We start from the raw sequence: 16,381 nt of genomic DNA on the forward strand, positions 1-16,381 counted from the left end.
GTTATTGACCCAGGGTATTTTACATTTTGCTATTTCCCAGCTATGGGTCCAATTTTGAAACATTTTCCTCATCTTAACAATCCTTTACCCCTCACCGACAGGCCTCCTGCCTGCTACTGGCTCCCCCTAAATCCCTCAAGTCTGTTCCAGCGCTTACTTCAAAACTATCTACCGTCTCAACACCATTGCTTCAGTCACTTGGAGAGAGGAAAAACCATGACATATCTCTTGACAATTGTTGAACTTTCATGGTGCCTACTACAGGTAAAAACTGACCTAGATTCTGTCACTTTATAGGTGGCCTAATGCAAATTAGTTAACATTTCTAAGCTTTGGTTTCCCCATCTGAAGAGTGGTGGTAGTAATATTAGTAGTACTCATCACATAGGGTGGTTTTGAGTATTAAAAGAGGTAATGAATACCAAGAGCTTGGCACCCCATCTAGCACATATAAGTGATAGACCAGCATTAGCTGTCGTCGTTCTTGTTGTTTTCATTAGACAACGAGCAGCACAAAGATACATAAGACGTATTTCCCACCCTCAAGGAGCTTACACAATACTTCGGGTGATGAGACACAAGCATGTGATGAGACAATGACATGAGAAATGCCCTAATAAAGCATGTGATGCTGTCATTTGTCAGATGAGTGAAGGTCGGAATACTGCGGGCCAGAATATAACCAGGAAAGACTTCAGGGTGAGGTTGATGGAGAAGGCAGGCCTTGACCAATTATTTGCTGTTATGAATAGACAGGTAGTGAGGAGGGGAGCGCTTTCCAGGTAAGGGAAATAGCAATAAGCAACATACACAGATGGGAAAGTGCAAGTGTCTAGACCACAAGTGACAGGTTAAGTGGGGAATTCATGTCAGTGCAGGTTGGAGCCAGCTTGTGGCAAGCATTGAATGCCTACACAGTAGGCAATTGAGGGTTTAAGCCACAAAGCCGTGGAAGCTCAATGTGGTGGTAGTATTTGGGGTGGGTTGAGGAGGGAGAAACTACAACAGAAAGTGAATATATTGTCACAATAGTCTGATTTTAAGCTGAAGTGAAGAGATTTGGGTGACCGTTTGGAGGTGGAGGAGGAAGTCTCATCTGAAAGACACTTCGAGGGAAGAATTGTGTCCCTATTTAACATGCAAGGGCAAGGTGGAGAGAGGGCATTACACAAGCAATACAGAATACTCAAGTTTCAATCCCAGGAGGCAGAGAGAATGGGCTCTATGGTATTATTAATGAAATACGAAGGTCATTCATTCCGTCACTTGTTCAATAACATTTGCTCTGCACTGTCTACCCCAGATGCTTTGCTGGGTAATTGGGATCCAGAGATGAGGACAGCAGTCCCTACTTCCAGGAAACAGCAGTCTAGTCAGAAAGGGAAACTAGCTTGGGGAAAAAAATACGTATGTTTACTCATAAGTTGATAGAGCTGAAAAAACTTAAATGTCATCTAGAGTACTCCTCACTCTACTCTACCTGAAACAAACTTTAAAGATGAGAAACTGAAGTCCAAAGACAGCTAAGTGGTTGCCGGAATTCACACCTCTAGTTCCTGTCAGCCAGAAGGTGAGCCCAGAATTCTTCACACCGTGCTGCGCTACTGTGTCTTCACACATAGCACTCAGCCTTGGGACCTCAAGGTTGACGCTCAATCATGCACTGCCTTGTGACATCCAACAAGGGAACGGAAGTCTCGGGCAAACTACGAGGGAAGGTAAAGTATGGCTAACTCGCTTCTCGTGTGCTAGTGTCTTTTTACCCCACAGAAGATTTTAAGTTACCTCCAAGGACCATGCATCCAATGTCTGTGGGAGTGAGGACGTCACCCACCATCCAGATGGAAGTCTGTCTCACCTCTCTCCCCCGTTGCCTGTACCCAACATTCTTGAAGTCACGTCACTGTGTCTTCAATATTGTTGAAATTGGTTGCTTCATTTATGTCACTTCCACTATCACCTTAGTCCAGGCCCCCACTCTAGTTGTCTCCTAATTTTGGCCTCCCCACTTCAATCCATCTTTTTCACTCTGCCAAAGAGCCAAAGATGTCACATACACCTCTACTTAAAAAAATTTTTTTTCATTCACTACAGGATAAAATCCAAACTCCTTAGAATGACTAGGAATTCTTTTCCTCCCAGAAGTTTCCTGCTATTCCTTTACAGGTACTTTATGACCCCCACAAAAAAAACTACCCACCACTATCTGAACACCCCAAGTTCTTTCATCCCCTTATGTCTTTCCATTTGCTGGGTATTTTGCCCGTCTTTCTTCTTGCTACCTGAACTCCTATTCATTCTTCGATGCTCACCTCAAAACTCATCTCCCTTAAATATAGATTTCTATTAGTTGTATCTATTCATAGCACACAACGTGACAGAAAATAAGGGGATATAATGTCACATACAGAGATACATACTATATAGCAAAGTAACATATATTCAAACAGGCAAATGATAGGAAAGTAAAATGAAGACAGGAGTGATGTTAGGCCACACAGTGCTTCTCATACAATCTTACACACATGCTGGCCTTTCACAATTCACTTAAACATAAAAGGTCCAAGACTTATGTGTTTTACTCCTCCCCTATACTTTGAGTCCTCGAGGACAATAAATTCATCTTATTTCTTGTCACCAGTTTCTTCAGTAATATCTGGCTCTCAGTACATGGTTATCGGATAAATGAGTAAATGAATGGATGAATGTATCATTATTCCTCTTTATACCACCCATACTGAAAAATTTATAGAAAATGTATGAAGTTATGGAAAGAAATTCCATATGGTTATCCCCTTTTGGAAAATAGATTAATCTTTTGGAATACATTAAATAAGCAAGAAAGATTTAGAAATAAAGGAAATTGAAAAGGTAGATAATGAAAGAGAAAAAAAGGGAATGTTCAAATAGGAAGTAGTTGGGAGGCAGAGGCGGCAGGAAGCGTGAGGGCCAACAGCTGTGAGTTGTTAAGAGACGCGAGCGAGCTCTTCTGAGTCTAATATGTTTTGTATTCTCCCTGCCATGCATATAGCAGGTGCAAATAAATAGTGTTATGTCAGAAGGTGGATAGAGAAACTCTAAGGCCCCAAGTCAGGAGCACACCAGGTTGAGTGACTTCATTGTCCTCAGATGTAGTTTGGGCCTTCACCTGAACACAACTTTATGTAATTTGCTGTACTTAGGTTTGCATCAGCTTTAACCCATTTTAGCTGCCTGTTCCTCTAGACTCCATTGCTCTGAGAAGCAACACCTTTTTCTGCATTTACTCACCCTGGTTGTTAACTGTTTGGGGGATAGACATTCCTTTCAGATCCCATTATTTCTGCCCAGGAATTGCCGACTTACACCCTAGGTTTAACCTGGGGGTCAGCTATCCCAGGTGGTTTCACCTGATCCTTTGACTGTATATATACCACCCTTGGGTAGGTATGTGGCTTGGAAACTCATCTCCTTTTCTATTCCAAACACTGACCTGTCTTGGCTCTAACAGACTTAGAGATTAAAATGCTCTTTCTCTTGGACTCTGTAAATTGTATTTACTCAAAAAGAGGACTAGGTTGCTTTGGGCTTTTTTGTTCCTACTGTAGCTTAACTTAAAATTATAAATTCTTAAAAGACTGACAGCTGGTAACAAGATAGCAATTATGTTGAAATACTCTTTATAAACTATCATGTTTTATGAGAAATTTCATCCAAATGTTTCTGATTTAGAAATTGCTCATTTGTAATTGCTATTTGAGTCTAGGAAGCATTTTTACTACTATCTATGGCATTTTAAAAGGTTTTTTCTTTGAAATAACATGAAAGCAACTTGTATCACGTCTATTTCACAAACCTAAGAATTAGGTGGTTACTAATTTAACATATTCCCCATGTCAGATTGCCACAAATAAAAACTGCTTGTTTTAGTTCATAAAGTCATTCCTTCCCACCCATTCTCACAGGGGCAAGGCCCTTCTCCCCATCTAATTTTCGAGGGAAAAAGACCATGGAAGTCACAATATAAAAATACTAAAAATGGGAAAACAGATCCCCCAAGTTGAAGTATAAATCTAAACAGACTACCTCTTTCCTAAGTGAAGTTGTCAAAGGGTAGAAAATATCTTGCAATTTGGGCGATTTCCACAGTAACTTTTGAGAGCTTTAGGAGGTTCCCAGAAATTAGAGAAGGAAATTATGAAGTGGTAGATCCTGGGGCTTTCAGAAGCACAGGACCATACCCAAAATTAAAAAAATACATACAAATTTATCTTAGAAACAGAATTTATGGTACTTTGGCCTATAGAGGATTTTCCTCTCACCCACCTGAGTGGAATAGAGAGCTGAAGGGCACACTTTCAGCAGAACTAGAACAACACACTTACACAACCCCCCAAAATCATTACCCAGTAAAGATTTTAAGGAATGCTGAAATTTAAACCCTAGGGATTGAACTAAAAACTTAAGTGATAAAGTAGTAACATTTTAGAAATAGAAGAGACTTCAGAAACTATTTCTTAAATGAGAGGATATGGTTCAGGCTGCACTACCCCAAAATATGACACCTTGAGAAACATTCTAAAAGGTGATATTTGAGAAAATGGAAGCAGGAAAGTCACCTCTGAACTTTTCCCACCCTTCTCCCCTGAAGCAGGTCATAAGATCCTCATTTGACAGATATTTCCCCATACCTGGTAGAAAGGAGCAGCCTTATCTCTGAAGACACAGGAAGGCAGAGAAGAATCTGAACAAACAGGCCTTGCCAAGTTCCCCCAGTTCATTACCGTTAGGTCAGACCCCCTTTGCCCAATCGTACTTTCCCACCACATCCACTCTTCATCAAACCTGAGCATAAAAATGCACAATTTTCCCTCTTTCATGGGGTCTTCACTTCTGAAGACTTCTATGTCACGTAAACCTTACATTAGGTACGTTTGTATGCTTTTCTTCTTAGTTTTTCTTTTGCTATAGGGACCTCAGCCATGAGCCTACGGACGGCTGAGAAAAGAAATCCTACCCACCCCCCCCACAGAGGAAACTGAGATCTCATGTGCAAGCGACTGGGAGTGAAATGACTGAGTCTGAAGACAAGTGCATAGACAAAAGGCAAGACGCTTGGAGAACTACGGCAGCGGCTTTGCGCTCCCGAGCTCGGGTAGCGAAGGAATATTACTGGAAACACACAGCGCTTAGAGAGAAGGAGAGAGACCAAAGTCTGAAGAAGAAAATGGCCTCCTCAGCCAACTTCCTCCCGTATTTATTTCCGGACACGTGTAGGGCCGTTTGCTAATTTCTTTAACAACTTCCATACAAGTCAGCTGTTTTTAGCTGACCTTGGCACACAGCAAACAAGCAGCTTCGGGCAGGTGTTTTCACCTGTCCCTTCGTTCACCCTGCTCACATTCTTTTCCATCCATCTGTCCACCCTCTCTTCCAGGCCCAGCCCCGACAGAGAACTAAGAAAAATTGTGCGCAAGGGTTTGAACTAAATGGGGTTGGACAAAATTGGGATGAGATGCAGTGGTCTGACCTGCAACAACCCCAGGTTTCAGCCCAGAATCACCTGCAGCCCACTCCTCACTCTCTCTCCTCAGGACAGAGAAGTTGGGGTATGTCAAGGGGGCAATTAATATAAAGAAACCAAAAGGCTCAAAGCTAGTGATGATTGTGGGGAAAATGAAGAGATGTGAGGTGCAAAAGCTAAAAAGTTCATGATAATTATGAGAACATAAAGTGTACTAATTTTAGACAAATTTTTAGTGAAAATTGTATCCCTACATTGTAAACTTTCTTTCAAGCATGTAATTAAAAAACGTGTCCTAACCTGTTTTTTCTAAAGAAAGTGTCATTTTAAAATTCAGGTCTGTCTTTTTTATTTTTTTAAAGATTCATATGTTAATTTGATCTACAGCAAAACTAAGTGCCACTTTTTCAGAAAAGCAAATTATACTATAGAAAAAAGTGCTTAGCAAGAGCTTCTGTTTTGTTCTTTGTGGGGGTGGCAGAGTTTCTAGATTATAGGCATCAGAACTTGTCTTTTTATCTCTTCTGAGCACTGTGTCCTACCTTTGCTATGCCTTTAAGTAAAAATGGCTCCTAAATGGCCCCTGGAGCCAGCTGTGGCTCAATGTGCTTTTTAAAAGCACAGTGGGGAGAAATTGGTTGTGTTGTGTGGGGTGGTTGAAATTGTAATATTCAGTGGCTCAAGGCACCAGTGTTTGTTCTTGATGAGGAAGATAATCAAAGCAGGAAAAAACCCTAAATGACTTCAAGTAAGCCTTTATTCAAAAGTTTAAAAACTCAGAGGCTGGTAGTTTAAGGATTGTTTGTGGGTTGAGCTTGACTTAAGGCCCCTCCCCTTCCTTTACCAATAATGCATTCAAAAATGAGAAGTAAAATCAGATAAAGGAAAAAATTTTGGAAATCAGATAAAAGAACAAAATGGGTTCTTTTGGCCTAAAGATGAGAAGATGGTGAAGAGATTTGCTAACTATCTAGGATAAAACGTGATTATCACGCACCAGTTGGTGGACCTGTCCTGGTAGGCATTCAGCAATAGTTAGTATGAGCTATTTTCAGTGATGGCAACATTACCGAAAGTTCAGTACTGGTCCCCAAGGTGAAATGAGTGAGAACGAAGAACAAGGACAAGTGTTTTGAGAAAAGGGAAAGAGAAGTTTATTAATTTGCCAGAAAATGAGGAGGGTGATAGACTAGCATCTGAAAAGACTATCATCCTCCTTTAAGCAGAAAAACAGGGCTTTTTAAAACGAGGTTTTTGGCAATAGGGCTATTGTTAGGCTACTGTTGCTTAACTATAATCAGTGTTTTCAGTCTTGGGGCGCGGAGACCTTGTCTCCGGTGACTACAACCTTGTGATCCTTCTGTTTTAATATAATAGAGAAAAAACACCAAAGAACATTTTTCTGCCCCTTTAATCACCGGCCTCACCACAGAATGCAGGTTTTAATTCCCAAAAAGGGTGGAGGTTATAAAGAAACAACTCATAAAACATTTCATTACCCCTTTTCAGACCTTTACCTCTGTTATATATTCCTCACTGTCAATATTATCCTTCCACATCTATGGGAGAAGGGGTGACATGGTAACTGAGCTACTTCCTGCTGAGTTGAGGATACATTTTAGCTGGAAGGTTTGTACTTGTTCATGCCACTGCCCCTTCTGGTTTGTCAAAGATTCAGGAGCAGATTTGCAAAAATAAAGAATGCAACAGATTACCAGGTGAAAAAGGGCATAAGTAATGACTACAACCATGAGGACCAACAAGGCAAAATGGAGGATACCTGATGAGAGGGATTTTACCCCACCTGGTATCCAAGAAAAAAATTAGAAAACCAATCACCTATCCCTGCCCCTAGATCTCCACTTCATGCAGTTTGCTGTAACCGAGTAGTTTGCTGTCTAATTTTGTCAACATGTACTTCCACCTCTGCAGAGGAATTTTTGTGAGCACAGCATGAAGAAATAGCTATAACACAAACACCTCCCTATTCTGCCAAAATACACTCCAAAGCAATGTGGTTATCATGAACTATTCGAGCTAAACTGTCTAAAGATTTTTGTTGAGCAACTATCACCACTGTGGTTTCATTGGCAATAATCCTCAAGGTTATGGATAGATTGCGAAGCACATGTTGATGAGCTGCCATCCCCAGCAGAGTAGTAAAGTGTACTCAAAGAAGGACTCATCTCCATCTGGGATTTCTCCTGGCAGATACTGTTTTTGAGTTCCCCAGATGGAGTCCCCATCTAAAATTTCCCTGGTTATTGGTGAAAATAATTTCAGGGAACTCGTCCAGTGAGCAGTCTCAGATCTGTTATAGACCAAGAAGGGAGTTTTGAGGAGCCCCAGCAAACAAATGCCCCCCGCTGTCCAGCTATTTAAGCAATCATAAGCTCAAGGAGTTCCTTCCTTGCCTCCACAGCCAAAAATGTGTCCATGGGATGCAGACAGTACCTGCTCCAGTTTGAAGGTTTATAGAGCCGTTCTTGGGTAGCATTAAGGTTAAGCTTTTAAGCAAAGGATCTGTATAAGGAATCTGATCTTGTCCTTCCCAGAGCTCACAAACTGCTAGTTTTCCCAAGCCTTGGGATTACTTTTTTTTTTTTTCTGGCATACTATGGTACAAATGGGAGTCCCTTGGTCCTTATCTGAGGAGTTAAAGCATTTATTAACAGGATAATCTAGAGAAGATGGGGCTGAAAAGACTGTAACAGTTGCATTCTTACAATAAATGTCCATCTGGGGAGACCGTTGGGGCAGTAGAAAGTGCAGCAGTAGGACTGTGGGCCCTTACTGTCACCATGTACGTAATGTACATGTGGGGCTGGGTAAGAAAGAAACATGGGGCCTCTGAGTACGGACCTTTTAGTTGTACCCTGTAGGTGACATGAGAGACAGACTTCTGCAAATTCAGCGTGTAGGAAGGTATATTAGTGAAATTATATACAGGCATTACTATGGGATCAGAATGGCCTTGCACCAAATGAAGTTCAGGATGACAAACCCAGCAGTGAGACAGATAAGCATAAGAGTGGGAAACCCTCACTAAGGGGTTGTCTCTCCATTCTATAGCCAGAACAAATAACCAAAGAAAGGTCAGTAAATATACCAACATTTTCATTTTTCCTTCTTCTTAAACAGGTTCTTAGATCACCTAAAGGCTGGCCCATCCACGGGGGGCTTGTGTCCTCTTCTTCCATGGGACGCCTCTTTACTCTGGTATGATGGACCCAAGGTTTTACTCCTGACAATTTCAACAAGGTGTGAGTTGTTAGAAGCACTTCATAGGGTCCCTTCTATTTCTCTGCCAGTTGTCACTCAGGTCCTTGTTCATTCCAGGCTTTAAGCAACACCTGGTCTCCTGGTTTAAAAGGATAGAGGGATGCTTCCAACTGGGGTGGGGACCTGAAACAGACATACTCAAGTATAGTGGTTAGTACTTGATTTATTTGTTTGACATATTGCTTTACTCTGTTTTCTTCACTTGTGGTTGTATTGGCATAAACTATTTCATAGGGGCTTAACTTAAACCTGTTTCTAGGGGCTACTTTATCCAGAGGAGGGCAAGCAGCATCACCTTAACCCATTTTAGATGGCTTTTCTGAAGCAATTTTGCTATGGATTTAAAATGACCCAAAAGAAATGCCCCGCATTGGGCCATGTTATTGGACATAGGCTGCACCTGGAAGGAGATGACTTGAGCACAGCAGCTTTCTGCAGCTGAGCGATCCCTGAGTGGAATGGCAGATAAAGGCTTTCCCCCAGCAGCTAGGGCAAAAGTCTTTCCTTGAAGAAGGATCTGGGCAGGGTGGTCCATGGTCTCATCAGCCAGAAGGGTGTATTCCTGAATAAGCAGCTATTATTATTGCTTGGTCCCAGCATTGTTTAGCAGAGGACTTGGAAAATCTGCCTGGTCCCATTATTGTTTAACACAAGAACAAGCAATTAGGATCATTTCAGTTTTCAAAACAAGTTTAGCTTCTTTCCTCCCCACACATAAATTTATCTGGATCTCAGAGAAAAAAGTGCCCTTCCTTTGTATTGATTGTATTTTCTATCCCATCCGTCCTCACCCACCTTCCTCTACTCAGGTATTATATTACATGTGTTATTCCACTATCCTATGCATATCCCATTGCCCTTCACCATTGACAACTTCTTTTCTAACTAAAACCTTCCTCAAGTTTAGTAAAAAAAAAAAAAAAAATTAGATTTATTTAAGTTCATAAACCTCTATATAATCAGCTACCTTCCTTTCACCATCAGATGTCTTCACTTAAAACAAAGTAGTTCTTAATGGTCCTATTTCTCTCACCAACTCTTCCAATTCTAACTTTGCTCTTCTGGTGAAACTACCCTCTGGTAATTCCCCAGTAATCTCCCTTGATATATATAGATAGGATTTTCCATATTGACCACCTTCTTCTTAAAACTCACTCCATATTTCTGGCTTCTTATAATCTGCAGGTTTTCCTTTTGCCTTTGAAACAATCATTTCTTTGTCATGTCATTGTCTTTTCTTCCTCTTCACATCTCCAAAATGAAGATGATTCCTATTTTGGTCTTCTCCACTCTAGCTATATTTGCCTAATGTTTTCTCCTCATATAAACAAAGCCTTTATGTGAATCATACATCCCTGACTTCTTTGAATATCCATTTGCCAGCTAGAAATCTATAAGTAATCAATTTTTCAGGATCTCAAACCCATCGTTTCTAAAAGTAGACTCAACATATTAAGACTGCAAGACTACACTTCTTATATTTCATATATATATACACATACTATAATATATAAACATGTATATCATACATACATATACATAAATCCCTGTGACTATACATTTTTATACAGAATATATTTTTGTATTGATCAGGGTTCAGTGAGGAAAATGGAAACCACACCGGTTTTCAATAGAAAGAATTTAATATGGGGAATAAGTTTAAAAAGCATTGGAAGATTGAAAAGGCAAAATGAAAGGAAACACTAAGGTAGCACAAAGATAACTGGGGTTGGTGGAGCAGAGGGAAGAGGTTAGAGTTACTAGGACCTAGAGTCTTGGACCTGGGGAGAGAGCACTGCTCTCTCTGCTGGTGCTGGTGCCTCAGGAGCCCAGAGGAGGACCCTCAGGGCGCTGAGAAGCAAACCTCAGAGGAAGGGGTGCCAGCTGGCTGGTGCGTGTGTCTCTGAAGCAGCTCAGCTTCAGCTGGGTTTGGGAATGTGAAAACAAATGAAATCAGAACCAGTTGCAGCTGTCAGGGTCCAAAACCACTGTTGTGCCTGGCACAGTGGTGCACGCCTGTAGTCAGGAGGCTGATGCAGGAGAATCACTTGAGCCCAAGCATTCGAGTCCAGCTTGGGCAACACAACGAGACCCCCAAGACCCCGTCTCTATTGAAAAAACAAACAACCCCCCATGTTGTGGTGACCTGACAGGAACAGCAAGCAAAACAAGAAGGAATGTGTCCCTTCTCCCTGCTCCAGACTTCACAGGGAGCAGTGGCAGAACAAAAATGTGATTTACAGAGTCTCAGCCCTAGCACCCCAGGGCAGGGACAAGAGGTTGAATTTAGAACTCAGAGACAGTAGGTTAATAACCAGCACTGGTACCGTAACACTCTAAACCAGGGCTCAGCAAGTCACAGGCTATGGGACAGATGTTTTAGTAAATAAAGTTTTGTTGGAACACAACCTTGCTCATTTGTTTATGTGTTGTCTACTGATGCTTTCATGCTACAATGGAAGAGCTGAATAGTTGCCACAGAGATTGTATGGTCCACAAAGCCTAAAATATATATCTGGCCGTTTGCAGGAAAAAATTACTTACCCTTGTTTTAAACTTCCAAGGCTGAATAACTTTATCATTTTGACAACTCTATCTCCTTCAGCCTCAATAGAAAATCATCTGCCAAGTTCTGTTGGTTACACCTTTACAATATCATTATTCTTCCCTGCCTTTATTTCCTCAGTCATTATCTCTCCTCTATACTATATCCTCTCACTGATCTTCAGTCTACTTACTGCTGCCAGATTATTCTTTGGAAAATTCATGTCTGGAAAGGTCCCTGCCCTGCTGAAGCACCTCCAATGCTCCCCTGACATGGTTAAAAAAAAAAAATTAAACCTAAAGCTGTTGCCCAATGGGTTCCAGACTACATTTCCTGGTTCATTTTATACCACGTTCACGCACATTCAGGTAACTGGTCTTTAACAAACCCTACTCTTCAATAATCTTTGTGATTTTGCATTGTCTCTTTTGATTTGAGAGAATCCAAAATAATAAAAGCCCTACTTCCTGCCTGAGTTAAAAAAAAATCAGTTGAAAATAGACTGTCAATGAGAGATATAAACATGCAGATGGAAATGTTAGATCTAACACTATACAAGCTAGGGTGGAGTGTGTGGCTAATTTATGCAATAAAGTGTACTGATACTCTCTACTACCTCCCATTCATACCCCAGTTAGATCTTAGGAAAGCCTTTCTAAGGGGAAAATATGGATCTGCAAAACAAACACCATCCAGGATCTCTGCCTCACATGGATATAGAAAATAATAGCAGTTAACATCCCAGCGCTTGGAACTTTATAATGGATCAGCTTCATCAAATAGATAAACATGGACCAATGGATGTGTCCTACCAGTCAGAAGGGGTGGAGTAAGAAAGAAAATGAGTAAAAGAGAAGGATGTTAGTTAAGGACTCTCATATTTAAAAAAAAAAAATGATGGGGAGGGGTAGTTACCCAATTATTTACCTTTTTTTTCTCTTATCCCATTTTTGTCTTCTTATTCCTTGGGATTTTTCTCTTATCCTCTCCCTTGCAGAGGAGAATCATTCTTAGTTGTGATTCTCCTCTGCAAGGGAGATCAGTTGTTCATTAAGACAATCTTGTTCTCACTTTCAAGAGCTGCTTCCTCAACACCACCTACTGCTCCTTTGGTGTCCTCCTGTGACTACTGGTGGGAAGCATATAATTGTTCCCAGACAGTGCACTAATTAGATTAACTGCAAATCTATACTGTATCCAAGGCTGAGAATTTTCTCTCTCTTCTATTTCCCATCCCAAATTATGCCCACTAGACTGTCCAACATAGTGCACCAGAGGTTATGCAAGATGATTAAATGGCAACACTAATATATTCCACTAATAAATTTCCAACACATAAAGATGCTCAAAATTTACATATAAACTATCTCACATTATGAAATTACCAGAAGAAATTGAAGTCCAAAGATTAAATTCTCTTGCAAGTTAAAGTCCAAATAATTAAACAAGCAAAAGAATTCATGTCTTTGATTCTTCATCCTGAAGTTATTACATTCTTCCACTTAGACCCAGCTAAAGGGTGTAGGCTCAGATATCTGGTAGAGTCTGTGTTCCTTCATCCACTGCTGCCTGGGATTTTTATCACTCCAATAATTGTCATTTCTTTTGTTCTCCCACATTAAAATAATCCAAAGACACACCAAGATTATCACAGTAGTAGCACCATGCCCATAAAATTTAGAAATCAAGACAAATCTTAGCACCTAGAGAGGTCATCTGAGGCAAAATTGTTTCCTGAACATAATATTTAGTCCAGACTCACATTAACGTGGCCAATGACTATAGCAGTGAATCAGGGGTACTGAGAAAAGAAAGGTAGTCATGTGCTTATTGGCTGTATCTGTTTGTCTATCTATCTACATCTGCTTTGGTGAAGTGTCTGTTCAGATCTTGTACCCATTTTTAATCAGGTTGTTTTTCTTCTAACTATTGAGTTATAAGAATTGTTTATATATTCTGGATACAAGTCCATTGTCAGATATAGGTAATAAAGATATTTTCAACTTTTGTATTTTTCAAAGATCAAAAGTCTAATTTATGAAGCCTAAATTATTATTTTTTTCTTCCATGATTTATATTTTGTGTCCTTCCTAGGAAATCTTTATTTAACCTAAGTTAACAAAGATTTTACCTTTTGATTTTTTCCAGGAGTATTAGAGTTTTGGTTCTTTTATTTAAGTTTATGATCTACTTTGAGTTAACGTTTGAGAACAGTGTGAAGTAAAGGGAAAAGTTCAATTTTTCCCGTACAGATGTCTAATTATTATGGAGCTATTTGTTTCAAAGACAGTCTCTCCACCCCCTGAGCCCACTGAAGTGTTCTGGCTTCTATATTGAAAATCAATCAACTGCATACATGTGATCCATTAATCTATAATATATGTCTATCCTTACACTGATGTCACATTGTCCTGAATTACTGTAGCATTCTAGGAAGTCTTAAATCAGATAATGTAAATCCACCAACTATTTTTTTTTACTGTTTCATAAATTTTAGAAGCATCTTGTGGATTTAATACTAAAATGTTTGCTGCGATGTTGATTGGTATTTCATTGACATTATAGGCATCTTCCAATTAAATAACATGGTATAAATCTCTCTACTTATTCAGGTTTTCTCTAATTTCTCTTTTTGTAGTTTTCAGTATATTTATGTAGTCTTCAGAGAGCAGGTCTTTCACATCTTTTATTAACTTTATTCTGTGTGTGTTTTATTCTACTTTCAACTGGATTATTTTTCATTTTATTTTCTAATTGTTGGTGATATATAAATACAGTATTGATGTTTGTATATTAACATTTTATTCTATGACCTTGCTAAATTACTAGTTCTTATAGCTTTTTGTAGATTCCTTAAGATTTTCTACATATATGATAATGTAGTCTAGGTATAAAAACAGTTTTATTTCCTCACTTACAATCTGCATGTCTCTTATTTATTTTTCTTGCCTTTTTGCATAACAAGAACTTTTCAGTACAATGTTGAAAAGGAGTTGTGATAGCAGACATCTTGCCTTCTTTCTGAGCCTAGGTAGAAAGCACTATATCTGTCACATTAAGTATGATACTGTCTGTGGGTTTTTCTTAAATGGCTTTTATCAAATTGCAGAAGTTCCTTTCTATTTCTGGTTCACTGAAAGTTCATCAAATGCTTTTTCTGTATATATGGAAATGGTCACATATTTCCTCCTTATTTTATTAATATGGTGAAGCAAGTTTACTGATTTTTGGATGTTAAACCAACATTGTATTCTGGGATAAAACCACCTTTGGTGGCAATGTATTATTCCTTTTATATATTACTGGAATAATTTGCTAGATTTTAAAGATTTTTGCCACTATGTTCATGAGAGATATTGGTATAAATTTTTTCTTGTCATGTTTCTGTCCAGGGTAATACTGTCCTTATAAAATGAATTGGGAAGTATTCTGTTTTCCTCTAATTTTCTGAAAGAATTTGTGTAGGATCAATGTTGTATCTTCCTTCAACTTTTAGAATATTCCAGTCAAGCCATCTGGATCTGGAGTTTTAATTGTGGAAAGTTTTCCATTGCAAATTCAGTTCTTTAATTAATATAAGGATATTTAGGTCTTCTTGAGTCACTTTGCTAATTTTTGTCTTTCAAGGGATTTATCTATTTCATTCGTGTTATCAAATTTATTGATATAATGGTGTTCAGATTATGTCCTTATTATCTTTCTTGGTGTCTGAAGGGTTTGTAGTAATGCCTCTCTTTTCATTCCACACATTGGTTAATTTTGTCTTCTTGCCTTTTTATTGATACATGTACCTAAAGAAAAAACTTTTGATTTTTTTCCATTTTTGACTCTTTTCTGTTTCATTAATTTTATTTCCTTTCTTTGGCTTATTTTGAATTTAATTTGTTCCTCCTTATAACTTCTTAAGATGGGAGTTTAAATTATTGATGGAAGAATTTAGAATTATAAATTTCCTACTATGCATTATTTTATCTATAGTCCACAAATTTTGATATATTGTATCTTCATTGTCATTTAGTTCAATATTTTATAATTTCCCTTGTAATTTATTCTTTGGCCCATGAGTTGTTTATAAACGTATTGTTTAATTTTCAAATATCTGTAGTTTTCCATAGCCAGAGCCAGGAGGGAGAGGGGAGTGGAGAGTGCCCCAGGCAAGAAAACCACCAACTCACAGCTATTATCGGATGACCAAGGAATCTTTTTAGAATGAATTCTCCCCAAGTTTATGTCTGCTTTTGCTTCCTTTCTGTAAGAGGAATTACCCAACCTCTTCATGTCATCAGTGCTGAAGGCTGATACATACCTCCATTCCTTTACATTTGTTTATTAATAAAATGTATCAGCCTTCCTTGGAAAAAACTTAATTTAGGTCTCTGCAATATAAAGTCACAGTCAGTGCTTATGTAATTATTCTAATTAATAAGAATTGAGGGTAACTGATCTGGCACTGTCCCCTCAGACCTAGCACTAAGAATTTGAGGCTACACTCTCATATACTAACTTTTTCTGGCACTAGGAACCTTAGTTGCTATATTAGTTTCCTATTGCTGCTGTAACAAATTATCATAAACTTGGTGGCTTAAGACAACACAGATCTGTTAACTCTTAGCTCTAGAAGACAGAAATCAGAAGTGGGTCTCACTAGGCTAAAATTAAGCTACATTTCTTCCAGGGGCTCTAGGGTCAATCTATTTCCTTGCCTTTTCTAGTTTCTAAACATCTTCATAACTTGGCTCATGGCCCCCTTCCAGCAATCACATCAGTCCAACCCCTGCTTCCACAGTGACAACTCCTTTCTTGACTCTCCTGTCTCCCTCTTTCCCTTATAAAGACCTTGTGATAACACTGGGGCCATTCAGATTATCCACGTTAACCTCCTTAATCACATCTCCAAAGTCCTTCTTGCCATGTAAGGTAACATACTCACAGGTTCCAGACGTTAGAAGGTGGACCTCTTCAGGGGGGCATTATTTTGCCTACTGCAGCTGCCCTCTTTAGTCCTAATCTGCAGCTGGGAAGCCCATCTAAGAAACATGGTAAAAACCACA

This window comes from Lemur catta, chromosome 8 (genome assembly GCF_020740605.2).
Source record: "Lemur catta isolate mLemCat1 chromosome 8, mLemCat1.pri, whole genome shotgun sequence".
NCBI classification, from domain to species: domain Eukaryota; kingdom Metazoa; phylum Chordata; class Mammalia; order Primates; family Lemuridae; genus Lemur; species Lemur catta.